Below are 14297 nucleotides of genomic sequence, written 5' to 3' on the forward strand. Positions count from 1 at the left end.
GAAAGTATACACAAATCTCAGAACGGATTCTTGTTTTGTTTTTTTTTCCAGATCAGATTCTTTAAAAAGACCAACAAAAACATATAAATTTCTCACAAACCTGATTAAGAAATACAGAGAGTAAGAGAGACGTGATTGAAAATGAGAAAAAGACAATAACTAAAAAATTGGAAGAGATTAGTATATATATATATATATATATATATATATATATATATATATATATATTTTTTTTTTTTTACCAGAAGGTTCATGTAACTTGATGGCCATAAACTGACCTGGAGAGAAAGAGTTGATGTCCTGGAAAACATATAAATTGAACATATAAAATAAAATAAGTGATAAAACATAAGAAGTCGATAACTTGAACAGATCACATACTAGACAGCAGATGGAAACACGGGTACCAAGGGCTGGGGGGGGGTGGAGGTGGGGGGTCTGCTAAGGAGCATGGTTCTCAGGACTGAGGCGAATGTCCTGGAATCAGACAGTGGTGATGCTTGTATGACTCTGGGAACGTAGCAAAACCCACCATACACTTTAAAATGGTGAATTTGACGGCCTCTGTTTTTCACAAAGGGCAGAGAGAAGGCTTGTGGGAAGGAGCCCTGAGGACGGAGTGGCGGCCCGTGGAGAGTGCTCGCTGGTGGACGTGGAGCGCTGAGGGGATTCACGGCCCGTGGGAGGGGGCCTGGGGCACCCCCATCCTTGGTTGTATGATGCCCGTCACATGTCCTCTGGTGCCTGCTGACTGTGAGCTCTGCGACCCAGGCCCCTGGGAGAGGCCAGTGCATCCGTGATGCTCGTGGCACAAGGGATGAGTGAATGGGAAACAGGACGAAAGCCGGACATGCCTGGGGAGTGGCGGGGGTTGGGGCAGGGCTGGGGGTGCCCTGGGGCGCTGGCCAGGCTTTCCCGGGCCGCTTAGGTGGATGCTGGTGCTCGCCAGAGGATGGAGCGAGGTCATCTGAGGGGCCTTGTCTCCCCGGAGGAGGAGGAGATGTGGCCTGATTCTTCACCAAGCGTCTCCCGAACCCTCTTGGCCTGTCGGTTGCTGCCTTAGGGACTGGGAGGAGGAGGGGCCAAGGCAGCGGGTGCTGAGGGCTCTTGGTCCCGCCCAGGCTCGGGAGTGTGTGTGTGTTGGGCGGCGGCCTCAAGCCCAGGAAATGGCAGAGCCTCTATTTTCCTTGTGAAGCAGGAGAAGCTGTGGGGTCAGTGGGAGACGGGCACTGGGAAGGAGAGGGTGTGGGGGACTCACCTTGGGAACAGGGGCAGGGGCTGAGCAAGGCTCAGGGCTGGGGGTGGGGAGCCTTCACTGATGCCAGGGGTGTGCGCCTGCTCACGGCCCCTTGCAGCCCACCCACAGCTTAGGTTGGTGGCCCTCTCTAAATCCTGCTGCTGCTGCTAAGTCACTTCAGTCGTGTCCGACTCTGTGCGACCCTATAGATGGCAGCCCACCAGGTTCCTCTGTCCCTGGGATCTTCCAGGCAAGAACACTGGAGTGGGTTGCCGTTTCCTTCTCCAATGCATGCTAAGTCACTTCAGTCATGTCCAACTCTGTGCGGCCCTATGGACAGCAGCCCACCAGGCTCCTCTGTCCACAGGATTCTCCAGGCAAGAAGACTGGAGTGGGCTGCCATTTCTTCTCCACTCTAAATCCCAGACCCCTTTTTAAAGCTTCTAGTTTTGTCCTGGAGTATAGCCTATTAACAGCGTGGTGGTAGCTTCGGGTGAGCAGTGGAGGGACTCAGCCATACGCACACCTGTATCCATTCTCCCCCAGACCACCCCTCCCATCCAGGCTGCCACATAAACAGAGTCCTAGACTCACAACTGGAAACGACCTTGGGGGTCTTCTAGAGACAACTCTGCCCAAGCAGAACCTCCCCTCCAGCATCTCTGATGGCCAGCCTTCCAGTGTTTGCTTTAACACCTTGAGGGGTGGGACAGTCACCCCCTTACAGGAAGGCCATCGCTGTCTCGATGTTTTCATGATGAAAAAGCACTTCCTCTAAGGGGACCCATTTCTTGGGTCACATCTTCCCATGAGGACACTTCCGCCACCCAGCCGCTCCTGTGGGCTCACCACCCTCCCCTCTGCTAAGCGTTTAGCTCGCTCCTTCCCAGGTGGGCAGTCCGTGGGGGGAGGGGAGAGCAATCTGGGGCCAGTCTCCACTCCCCACTCTGCATTAAACCATAAAGCACTCTCAAATGGTTTTATGAGAGTCATTTTTTTCCCTTCCATTTTCGTATACAAATCTAATCTTTCGAGAACTTACTTTCTTCTAACTCACATATTACGGGCTTTCATCAATAATAATATACGATCAATTACTCAAATGTAATTGATTAGTCTGGAGAACCCTATTTTCCCCTCTTAGTTTGTGTCTGATTGGATATAAAGCACAGCAGTTGCCGTGTGATTCCAGCCTTGCCCTTTGGCTGTGGACTATCTTTACCTTTTAGCCGAGATTAAATTTATCCACGATTTTCTAATGTGAGCTTAAGAAAAATCCAAAAGGGCACTTTATATCCCAACCCTGCAGATGACACCATCCCCGGGGGCAATAACAGCCCCTGAGCTGGATGAGTGGCCGAAATTGCCTTTGCAGCAAACTCTGAGCTCCGTTCGTCTTTATTGGGACACATAGATAATATTTTTTGTCATCAGAAAGTTGAGTTTTATAAATCCCATAGCTCCCAATTCAATAAAGAGAATCAAAGTCTGTCTCAGCCAGTCTGCGCCTCTGCCAGCTGAGCCGGAACCATGACGTCTTACCAAGATGGCAGCTGTGCCGGGATGGCCAGGCTCTGCCCAGCCCATGAGACGGTGCGGGGCTCCAGCACCACCGAGACCTGTGATCCCGCTCCGCCACCTGGTTGGCGGTGCTGAACCGAACCGCAGGCGTGAAGGATGGGAGGTTGGGAGTCTGGAGCTCAGCCTCCACAGCTGGTGCTTACAACATGCTCTGGTTTCCCTGGGTGGAGGATTCGGGGAGGAGGACGATGTAGATAACAGCCAGGAGAGGTCTGAGGCTGGCTGCATTGCACCCAATCAGGGCTCCTGAAGAAAAGTCAATAGAAATGGGGCTGCGGGGCGGGGCGGGGCGGGGGGTGGGGGGTGGCGGCCTGTGAAACCCTGACCCGGTGCAGTCTGCCTCCTTCCGGGGCTTCACCACCACCCTAGCCAGGGCGGCTTTCTCCTTCCCCACTGACCCCGCCGTTTTACTTCTCTGATTAACTATCTGATGATGTGCATTCCGAGAGGGGCTGGGGGCAGAGGTGTCTTCCTGCCTGATTCTGTGCTGGGCACCTGCAGCAAAGAGGGAGGCCCCTTGCCAGCTGCTTCCGACCCCAGAAGGAGGCTCCGTGGGAGGTTCCGAGGATGAGCATGCCTGGAGGGGGGGTCTCCGGGGACGCGGCTGAGGCCACAGTGCAGTGTTGGAGCGGAGCGGCCTGCAGGGCTCTCAGCTTCCTGCTGATGGAGAGACTCTGAGACCAGCAGAAGAGGCTGCTGAGTCTCGCATCTGCAGCCTTCTGGTTGGACTCTGATGCCAGGGTCGGGCCAGCTCCATGGCCTCCCTGACGAGCACCCCCGGGAGAGTGACTCAACTGACTCTCCACCTCCGCCTACTCATCCAGAAAATGGGATGATGATAACACTGTCCTCATGGGCTGTTCTGGGATGAAATGGAGAAAAGCTCAGACAGCCTCCCTCCTCACCCCAACCCCCTGTGGACTCATGGCCTCGGGGCGGAGGTCCCCTGCGTGCATGAGCATCAGGAGCACGTCTTTTTCGCAGGACCTGGGCAGAGCTGGCCACCAGGCAGCCTGAGCCCTCATCAGTGGGAGTCCCACGGCAGGGGTGGGGGGGCACGTTGAGCTCCCGCCCAGGCCTGGGGTCCCCTAAGCTGGCAATGGCAGGAGGCCTCAGACCTGGTCCTTCTCATCCCTCAGGCTGTGTGTGGGGGGGAGACTGAGGCCTGGGCTCCATCGCAGTGTCCAGCTGAGCTCCAGTTGGGCGTCTTCTGGTGTCGACCTCTGCTGTCAGCAGCCCCCACACGTCAGGCTCCCAGCTGAGTGCTATGGGCAGCTACTAGGCCCCAAGGGGCCCCCGCCCCGTGCAGCGGTTGCAGCGGGGACTGCAGGGCAACGTCAGGTATCTGGAGGCATCCGAGGGCTCGGAGTCAGCTATGCAGGTCTCCCTGTGGCCCCGAGTGCCCCGCCTGGCTGTGCCCCTGGTCACACGGCCCTCCTGGAGAGCCCAGCAGAGGTGATGCCTGAGAGGCCCCAATGTTCACCTGGCCTCCCTCCCTGGAGGGTCCATGGGTGAAGGGTGCTGGCTCTCGTGGGTGGTGGGAGTGTGTGCCCATGGAATTTAGCTGACATCCGAGCCCTGGGTACTTATCTGGAACGAGGATCCTTGCAGGTGTAGGGGTCGTGCAGGACTGGCTGGGCCCTAATCCAGTGACTGGTGTCCTTCTAAGAAGAGAGGCGCAGGCACACGGGGAGAGGCCACGTGACATGAGAGGCAGAGAAGGGAGGGAGGTAGCCGTGAATCGAGGGACCCTGGGGTCTCCCGGAGCTGGAGGGGCCTCGGAGGACCTCTCCCGACAGCCTCTGAGGTGGTCCAGCCTGCCTCCACCCAGGCCTCAGGTGCCTGGCTTCCAGCCCGAGAGAGAGGAGTTTCTTTCGGTTTGTTCATTGTTCAGTTGCTCAGTCGATTCCACTTCTTTCAGGCCCCGTGGACCTCAGCACGTCAGGCCTCCCTGTCCGTCACCATCTCTCAGAGCTTGCTCAAACTCATGTCCAACAAGTCGGTGATGCCATCCAGCCATCTCATCCTCTCTTGTCCCCTTCTCCTCCTGCTTTCAGTCTTGCCCAGCATCAGGGTCTCTTCCATTGAATTCGTTCTTTGCGTCAGATGGCCAAAGTATTGGAGCTTCAGCGTCAGCACCAGTCCTTCCAATGAATGTTCAGGGTTGATTTCCTTTAGGGTGGACTGCTTTGACCTTTTTGCTGTCCAGTTTGCAGTGCTCTGTTAAGGCCGCCCCAGGAAATAATGCAGATACTTTCTTAGCGATGGCTGGTCCTCTGTCGGGATCTGCGAGTGGGACCACCTGACCGTCCAAGGGAAGAGGAGTTGGGCAGCTCTTCCCCAGGACCTGGAGCATCACGTTTCTCCCTGGGGCGGTCAGTGGTCAGCAGTCATCCCGCTGAGATGGGAGGAAGCAAATCCCTCTGACCCCTCAGTCTGCGTGCCCCGAGCGCAGTGGAATGCACATAATTGGTTTGCTTTGCAATTCTCTCCCCTCAGTGGAGACGAATTGATCTGTACGCAGACAAGGGCCGTCAGTGGGGGGACGCTGTCTCATTAGAGGATGGGACAGGCAGGCTCTGGCTGGGCGGGCGGTGGCAGGCCGCGCCAGGTAAGCCCTCGAGGGGGCAGCAGGTGGCGTGAGCCTTGGGGCCCGCACCCGCTGGGGGGGCTCTCCTCCGGAGCGGCTGCATTCTTGGTCGTGGGCCTGAGCCCAGCCAAGCACGTGTGTGTGTGTGTGTGTGTGTGTGTGTGTGTGTGTGTGCACGCGCATGCTGAGGCCACAGACAAGGCCCCAGAGCAACAGGAGCATTCACACACACTGGCCTGACCTGGGCTCTGGCCTCCAGGCAGACAGACACCATTGCGGGAGGTGATACAAGAGGACGCTGCCGTGGGGAAGGACCAGGCACTGCTCTCAAAGAACAGAAATGGTTTGGAAACCTCCGGAGGCCACGGTCGACAGGAGAGGGCTGGGAGAGTGAGCGGCAGGGGGCGGGTCAGGGCAGCGCGATCCTCCTTCTGGAGGGGTGGGCGTGGGGCAGGCTCTTTGTGGCTCTGATCCAGCCCCACCTCCGTGCTGGCCACTGAGCCCATCAAACGTGGGCTCCTCTGCTTTCCAGAAGGAACACGTGAAGAAATGCGAGGCAGAGCCTCTTCCCTTGTTCTGCAGGAGACAGCAGAGCATGGAGGGGCCACGTGAAGCGCGCAGACGGAAGTCGGAGGCCCGTGGTGGTGTGGCCCCCGCGCGTTCCTCAGGGCTGCCTGGGAGCGTGAGGCGCGCCGCGTGCATCTCCGCTCCCAGCGCGCTCCCAGCTTTCTACAGCAGTCGTTCAGTCTCTAAGCAGTGTGATTCTTTGCAACCCCGTGGACCGCAGGACGCCAGGCCGCCCTGCCCATCTCCAACTCCCGGAGCTTGCTCAAACTCACGTCCGTTGAGTCGGTGATGCCATCCAACCATCTCATCCTCTGTCGTCCCCTTCTCCTCCTGCCCTCAATCTTTCCCAGCATCAGGGTCTTTGCCAATGAGTTGGCTCTTTGAATCAGGTGGCTAAAGTACTGGAGCTTCAGCATCAGTCCTTCCAGTGAATGTTCAGGACTGATTTCCTTTAGGATGGACTGGTTGGATCTCCTTGCAGTCCAAGGGACTCTCAAGAGCCTCCTGCAGCACCATAGTTCAAAAGCATCAATTCTTTGGCGCTCAGCCTTCCTCTATGGTAGACGTGTACTCTAGTTCACAGCAGGAGGAATGACGAGTTTATCTTGAGTTCATGTGGAAAATAGCCTGTTTCTGAGTGGGAGCTGTGAGCAGGATGGTGGGTCAGTCTGTCCCCCTGCAAAGCTAGGGACTCACGCTGGTTTCAGGCTTCCTCAGAGACGCTGACGACACTGGAGGAGAACTCAGGGAGACAGATTCTGGTTCAGATCCCGACCCCTCCACTCCCTTTTGGGGTAACCTGGAGAAGGTGCTCAAGATCTCTGGGTTTCAGGTTCCTCACCCATCAAACGGGCATAGTGTCCACTCAGTGAGGTGAGGCCACCAAAAGCATGACGCAGAGCAGGCCCTCAAAATCTAGCAACTACTGTCCGCTGTCCACGTGCTGGGCCCCCAGGAGCATGACTCCCCCGAGCGGGCCGAGAAGGAGCCTGACGCTCCGATACGTGTTTCTTTTCCCTTTATCCAAGTTGATGACTGAGACCTAGTTGCCCGCTGAAGATGTATCCATGTGTATACAGGATTTCTGTTGCATCTCCCCAGATGTCTGGGGTCGTTGATAGAAATGTTATCATAAAGCAGGGTGGAACTGGTCAATGAGGGAATCTGGACAAAGGGAAAATGTGAACCGAAGAATAAGAAGCAAGAGGTAAGGATACCACACAAAATGTTGCCAGAAGCCCCTGCGTACACCTGAGGGATGTTGGAAATTCAAACCCGGACTTGGAACCAAAGACGGGAATAGGATCATCGCCCGGTTCAGTGTCTGCAAGATTTAAAATGTCAATTATTCAGGAGAGAGAGAGAGCATCCTCGTATCAGGGTCTGAGAGAAACTGGCTGAAGAGAAAGTGGGTAATTAATGACTGCATTGGGCAAATGTTTACCGAGGACATCTGATGTGCCAGGCGTTGGGGATACAGCTGTGAGCTATCAGGACGTGGTCTGTGGATGGGAGCGACCCTGTGGTCCGTGTATTGTTCATGTCCATCGGCTGTTCTAACCCTTGCAACCATCCTACCTGGCAGAGATCGCCAGTCTTACCTGACAGGTGACGTGTCTCCTGCGCCAAGCCTCACGGCAGGTGGGAGAACTGGAGGACGTTCCATCCCACCGGTGGTTCTGCACGAGGCCCCAGCCCCCACGACCCAGGGGAGAGGCTTCCTGGTTCTCTCTGATTCGAATGCTTCTGACTCTAAAGAGTTCGGAAAAGTCATCCTGGAGGGGACTCAGACCTGACCTGGATTCCAACACTCCGCTCTGATCCGGCTCAAGTCAAGAATGGAACGTGTGAGACGGAGCGGTCGGGTTTTGGAGGCTTCAGTCCTCGACACCTACGTGCAGAACTTCTCCCCCAAGCCGCCAGCATGGGCTGGCCCAGAGCCGGCACCCCTCGGACTCGTGGTGAACCGTAGAAAGAAGGAAAAGAACTGCTGGTTCCGACCCATCCGGGTTGACCAGGGAGGCTCCTGGGTTGAGAGATGGTCAAAGAGCAGGGTCTGCCGTCTCCCCCCCCACCCCCCCGCTGCCCCCAGAATTAGGGGTCAGGCCGTCTCCGGGCCGAGCCCATGTTGCCAGAATTAATACGTAAGATAAACAGACCCTGGAGGCGCTGATCAAGTTCTGCCGGCCCAGGTCAGAGGTCTGTTCTTTAGGTGTGAGAAAAGATTGTGGGGGGACCGGGGTCAAACGTGTGCAGCCAGACAGGCTGACCACGGGCTGGCGGCTCCCAGGCTGCGGCTGGAGGCAGGGCGGCCGGAGCGGACTCATTACTCCGGGAGGCCGACTCTCGGCTGCCCGAGCACATCAGTGTCAGCTACTCGCCTGGCCCCCCGGGGGCCCCCACAGCCCCTCACCCTTCCTGCTCGGGCCCCAGATGTTCTGCAGAAGGGGAGGGGCCAAGAGGTGGGGCACGGGAGGGGGAGGGGCCAGGGCAGGAGGAGGGGCCGGGAGGTGGGGCAGGAGGAGGGGGAGGGGGAGGGGCAGGAGGAGGGGGAGGGGGAGGGGGCAGGAGGAGGGGGAGGGGGAGGGGCCAGGAGGTGGAGTCCTGGGGGGGCCAGGTCCCGAAGGATGCCCCCAACCCCAGCCTGGTGACGGGGAGCTCGCTACCTCACAGAGCGTTTTGGGGAATGGTGGTACCCTGTGACAACCCTGCGTTCTTCCTGCTCCCCCTTTGAGGAGGCTGTTTCCCACGTGGGGTCAGAGCCTCGTGGGTGAGACTCGGGGTGTCATAGCTGATGTCTTTGGCAAGCCATTTACCCTGGGAGGTGGTCGCTGCTTGCTCACCCTTGAACACAGGTGGGGCAGGATGGGAGCCCCCTCTCCAGGCGACCGCGGCCCCCATCGGAATTCTCTCCTTTTAACCTGCAATTTGTATAAAATTTTAAATTAGCCTGGTTCCTCACCTTTGCGTCTTACCGTTGGGGATAACTAGTATAATAACAGCTGCTTATAACCATCCTCAGTCTTGCTCAAAACTGCCTTGAAATATCCCACAGACAAAAGTCAGCACCCAGGTCTGCCTGCTGGACCAAGAGACGCGGGCTAACTTAGAATGGACATGGGCAAGACAAAGGAAGGCTTTTCTTTTTTATTTATTGGCCATGCTGTGTGGCATGTGGGATCTTAGTTTCCTTCCCTGGGGATCAAATCCATACCCCCTGCGGTGGCAGCACAGAGTCCTAACCACTGGGTCACCAGGGAAGTCCCAGAAAGGCTTTTCAATCACATACTCATTCCAGCATCCTCCCAAAGAAATGTGCATCCAGGTCTCCTGCTGAGAAAAAGCCCGTGAGCTCGGCCCTGACCATGGCCCTTCCTGGCTCCCTCAGTGGACCTTCCATGCTGTGCACTTTCTGCCCCCCTCTGCCCCCCTCTGTCCCCTCTGTGTCCACTGTGCACCCCCTCGAAAGACGGAGCAAGTCTGTGTGTCTGAGGTGGGGTGGGCTTTTCCGGGAGGGATTCCCAGAGGAAGAGGCCTAGAGTGGATCTTAGAGGCACAATCAGAGCTCTTCGGGGGGCAAGCGGAGGAGTTGCCGAGGTGTGGAGTGCAGGCCCCACTGTGTCAGCCGGAGCCCAGGCCTGGGGAGGGGGACCCTCAGTCCAGTAAATCTGGGCTTAACCTGCAGATTCCTGGTGCACGTTATCACATGCAAGGCTCTGAGAAGTCCTGCATAAGGAAACCAGCTCACTCTAGCCTAGCAGGGCCCCGATTCATTTGACCACAGGACCTCCTTCTGCACACGACCCCCCGGAAACTGCAGGAAATCAAGTCTGGCTGCATCACCACCCCAGCCATGGGGAGCACAGACACGCGCATGCTCGGCCTCAGGGACAGTCAAGGCTCCTCTAACACCCCCCTCACAGGGAGAGGCTGGGGCCTGGCTCTGGGGTTTGGATACTGGCAGGGGTGCCCAGCAGCTGAGCCATCCATCCCTTACTCCTTGACCAACTCTCAGCGGATGGAGAGAGCTAAAGGGGGTGGACAGAGCCTGGAGTCCGGACCTCAGTGCCTGGGATGTGCTGAGACCTTCCGTTCAGTTCAGTCACTCAATTGTGTCCAACTCTTTGCAACCCCATGGACTGCAATACACCAGGCTTTCCTGTCCATCACCACCTCCTGGAGCTTGCTCAAACTCATGTCCACTGAGTCGGTGATGCCATCCAACCATCTCACCCTCTGTCATCCCCTTCTCCTCCCACCTTCAATCTTTCCCAGCATCAGGAGAAAGGAATGGCAAAGCACTTCAGCATTCTTGCCTTGAGAACCCCATGAACAGTATGAAAAGGCTGAGACCTTGGCCAAGTGCTCTTGGTCTCGGGGGCTGGAAGGAGAGGGGCCAGGCCCAGGGAGGTGGACAGTCAAGACCAGGAAGCCTGACTTGCAGCTTTCTCTACCTTGATGCTCCTTCTTGCCCCACCCAGCCCAGCACACATCAAAGCCATCTGCCCACCAGGCCGTGAGCGGCCGAGCATGAACACCTCCTGACCACTGACCAGAACGCTCCTCAGCCTCCAGCTCGCTCCTGCACTGCCAAAATAGAAAGCAGACTTCTCTGCACATCTGGACCCGCAGGATGAAAACCCGAAAGGGGCAGCTCTCGGCGAGAGGAGACAAATAAAGCCCAGCCTCCTGGAGAAGATGGAGGCGCCTAATTCTTTCCGGGGCATCAGGCGGGGAGAATGCTGGTCTGCAAGGAGAACTGAGGTTCCCGTGGCTCACGGGGCAGAAGACCCCAACGCTTTGGCTCAGCCTGGAGGTCTCAGCCCCATCCAGCGCCGAGCAGCATCTCCTCGGAGCCAGGCACACAGCATCAGGACTCCGCTTGACCTTCAGGTGGATAATATGGCTCCCGCAGACAGGGAGGGCAAGGCCAGGGAGCTGAGTTCACTTTCCACCGGTCATGCGTTGGGGAAGAGATGGGACCTGGGCTTTGCATCCCGCCATGCTCTCTGGGATAGATGCTGATGCTGGAAGAGATTGAGGTGGGGAGAAGAAGGGAACGACAGAGGATGAGATGGTTGGATGGTATCACCAACTCTATGGACATGAGTCTGAGCAAGCTCTGGGAGTTGGTGATGGACAGGAAGGCCTGGCATACTGCAGTCCATGGGGTCTCAGAGAATCGGACACAGTTGGGCAACTGATCTGAACTGATGCTCTCTGCAGCCCTGGAGTCTTGGAGCTGGGGAGGCAGGACTGACTCAGGGCTGGGGAACTAGGCCCCTGAGCCAGCCTTCCAGAACCACCCAACTTGCTAGTTCTCTGCCGAGGAATATCTGCAGGCAGGCCAGCCCTCCTGCCCTCTCACTTCCGTCCTTTCTGCCTTTGGACCTCAAGTGACGTGAGCTGAGGCCATGCTGGCTGGGACGTGGGCTAGACCCCCCTGGAGTGAGCAGTCATGGTCTCCACTGTCTCAGGGGTCCGCAGGCTGCCTTGAAGAGCAGGTGGGTGGTGGTTGAGAGCACGCCCTCCGCAGTCTGACCGCCAGGCACAGCTCTGGGTTCTGCTGTGTCCACTGCCTGCAGAGACACTTAGCTGCTCTGTGCAGCAGGCTGGGTGATGCGGGTACACGCTGGGAAGTGCTGATCTAGGGATGAATGATTCTCAACATGCAAAGCCAGCCTCCAAGAGGGCGCCTGGCCCTGGGAGCCTGGTTGGCCGGTCTGCATGTGTGCACTGGTGTGATGGGGACGCCTAACAACCTGCCTGCCTCCCCAGAAAGGAAAACAAACAAATCAACTCTGATTGGCAATACTTGCAGATTTTCATGGAGTAAACGCTCTCAACACAGCCTTGTGGCAATTTAACAAGTGGCTCCCCAAAATCTGGAGTGGAAAGATGAGCCCCAGAGGGGCTGCTGCAGCCCCTACCTGGGCGTTCATTATCCTCACCGCGGCAAATAGGAAAGTTAGTCCTGTGTGACCTCAGGAGAGGGCTCGGGCTCCCTGTGCTTCTGACCCTACCTGTGCTGAGAGTACTAACAAGGTGACGCACACAAGCCGGAAGTGGTGCAGAGTGAGGACCAGGGGACCTTTCCTCCCCCTTGGGATCATCGTCCTGATTGGGAGTGACATACACATCACAGGGGCAGAGTTGCCTGGGGTGGACCTGTCGGCAGTGTGCTGCGGAGAGGTGGACTCGTCCCTGGCACCAGCTCCTGGGCGGCGGGTAGCAGAGGTCCCTGTAGGATGATCCCCCTTTTGCAGGACCAGCCTCCTCCGCTCACTCGTGCAGGTTGGAACCCCTGGGAGCAGTAGGTGAGACTCCTCTGTATCTGGAAGTTGACTTGGCTTCTTGCTGGGTCTGGGGCCACCGGCCCAGGCAGAGCAAAGACCTCCAGCCCTAGACTCTCGACACGACAAGAGGTAAGTGTCCCAGGATGCTCGTCACCTTGGGGGGCTTTAGTGAAGTGAGAACCACCCCCCACCAAGTTCGGAGGGGAGGCGACTGATGTGACCCTGCCATGTAGAAGCACCAGCCTCAGGCAGGCTTAGCCTGACCAAGCCCCATCCCAGGCTTCTCTCCCACCCCAGCCCCTCCCACCCTTTCCCCTGAACTGGCGTGGGGGGTGAATAAGGACCATCAAAGACGCTGGGCCCCAGTGCCTGAAACCTGAGTTACCCCGTGTGGAGAAGGGGGCTTCCCAGGTGGAGTCAAAGACCTTGAGATTTGGAGATGATCCTGGCGCAGTGGTCCCTAGCCTTTCTTGCACCAGGAACCAGTTTCGTGGGAGACAATTTCTCCAGGAACTGGCCAGGAGGGGAGATGGTTCGGGGGTGATTGTAGCGCATTGCCTTTACTGTGCGCTCTGTTATTATTACCTTGTGATACATAGTGAATCACCCAGCTCGCCGTCATGCGGAATCAGACCGTCAGACATCAGCTTCTCAAGGGAGTGTCCAGCCTAGATCCCTCGCAAGGGCAGCTCTCAGTAGGGTTCGCACTCCTGTGAGTCTAATGCCGCTGCTGATCTGACAGGAAGCAGAGCTCCGGCGGCAACGCCAGTGATGGGCGGGGGCTGTGACTGCAGATGGAGCTTTGCTCCGTGGCCCAGCGCTCACCTCCTGCTCTGCAGCCTGGTTCCTAGCAGGCCACGGGTGGGTAGCAGTCTGGGGCCCGGGTGTTGGGGACCCCTGTCCTAGGTTATCCGAGTGAATCCTAAATCTAACAATCACAGGGGTCCTTATAAGAGAGGGCAGAGAAGACTCTTGAGAGTCGCTTGGACAGCAAGAAGATCAAACCAGTCACTCCTAAAGGAAATCAACCCTGAATAGTCATTGGCAGCTGAAACTCCAGTACTTTGGCCACCACATGGGAAGAGTCAACTCATTAATAAAAATCCTGATGGTGTGAAAGATTGAGGGTAGGAGGAGAAGGGGACACAGAGGATGAGATGGTTGGATGGCATCAACGACTCAGTGGACATGAGTTTGAGCAAACTCTGCGAGATACTGAAGGACAGGGAAGCCTGATGCGGTGCCGTTCGTGGGATCCCAAAGAGTCAGACATGATGAGTGACAAAAACAGCAACGAGAAGGAGGCCTGACTATCGCACACAGGCAAGATATCTGACGGTGGAAGCAGAGATTGCAGGGATGTGGCCAGGAGCCGGGGAAGTTCAGCAGCCTCTAGAGGTTGGAAGAGACAAGAACTGCTCCTGCCCCTGGAGTCTCTAGAGGGAACCAGCTCTGTTGACACTTTGATTTTAGGCCTGGAAGACTTCTCACCTCCGGAGCTGTCAGAAGAAACATAAGCCGCCAAGTTTGTGGTGGTTTGTGACAGCAGCTTGTGTGTTATAGGAGTGAATTAAGGCAAGATGCAGTGTTCTTTCCTGCCATTCTTGTTCCTAGGATATGCTTCCTCTAATGAACTCCTGCACATCCTCCAAAGCCCCACGGAAGCATCACCACCTCTGGCCAGGCTCTCGGTGTGAAGACAGCTCTTTCCTCGTTGCATGCAGGCGTCATTCAGAGCGCGTTTCATGGTGCTGTGGCCAGCTCTGCAAGCAAGGGGCAGCCTCTCCACACACGCCCCCACACTGGAGAAGGCAGAGGAAGCTGAGGCTCTTGTGTTCTCTTCGCTCCCTGGGGTGGGCCTGCAGCTTGATGAGCTGTCTGACTGCTGAACGAACCCTGGCTGAAGTGACTGATCAGAGGAAGGCATCCCTCCAAAGGGAGACCCCTGAGTGGGCCTGCTCGTGGTGATAAATATTTCTGGAAGAGAGACTTATTGGGGCTCAGGGAAGATTTGAGTCCTCCGCGT

Source organism: Budorcas taxicolor, chromosome 6 (assembly GCF_023091745.1).
Source record: "Budorcas taxicolor isolate Tak-1 chromosome 6, Takin1.1, whole genome shotgun sequence".
Taxonomy (NCBI): Eukaryota; Metazoa; Chordata; class Mammalia; order Artiodactyla; family Bovidae; genus Budorcas; species Budorcas taxicolor.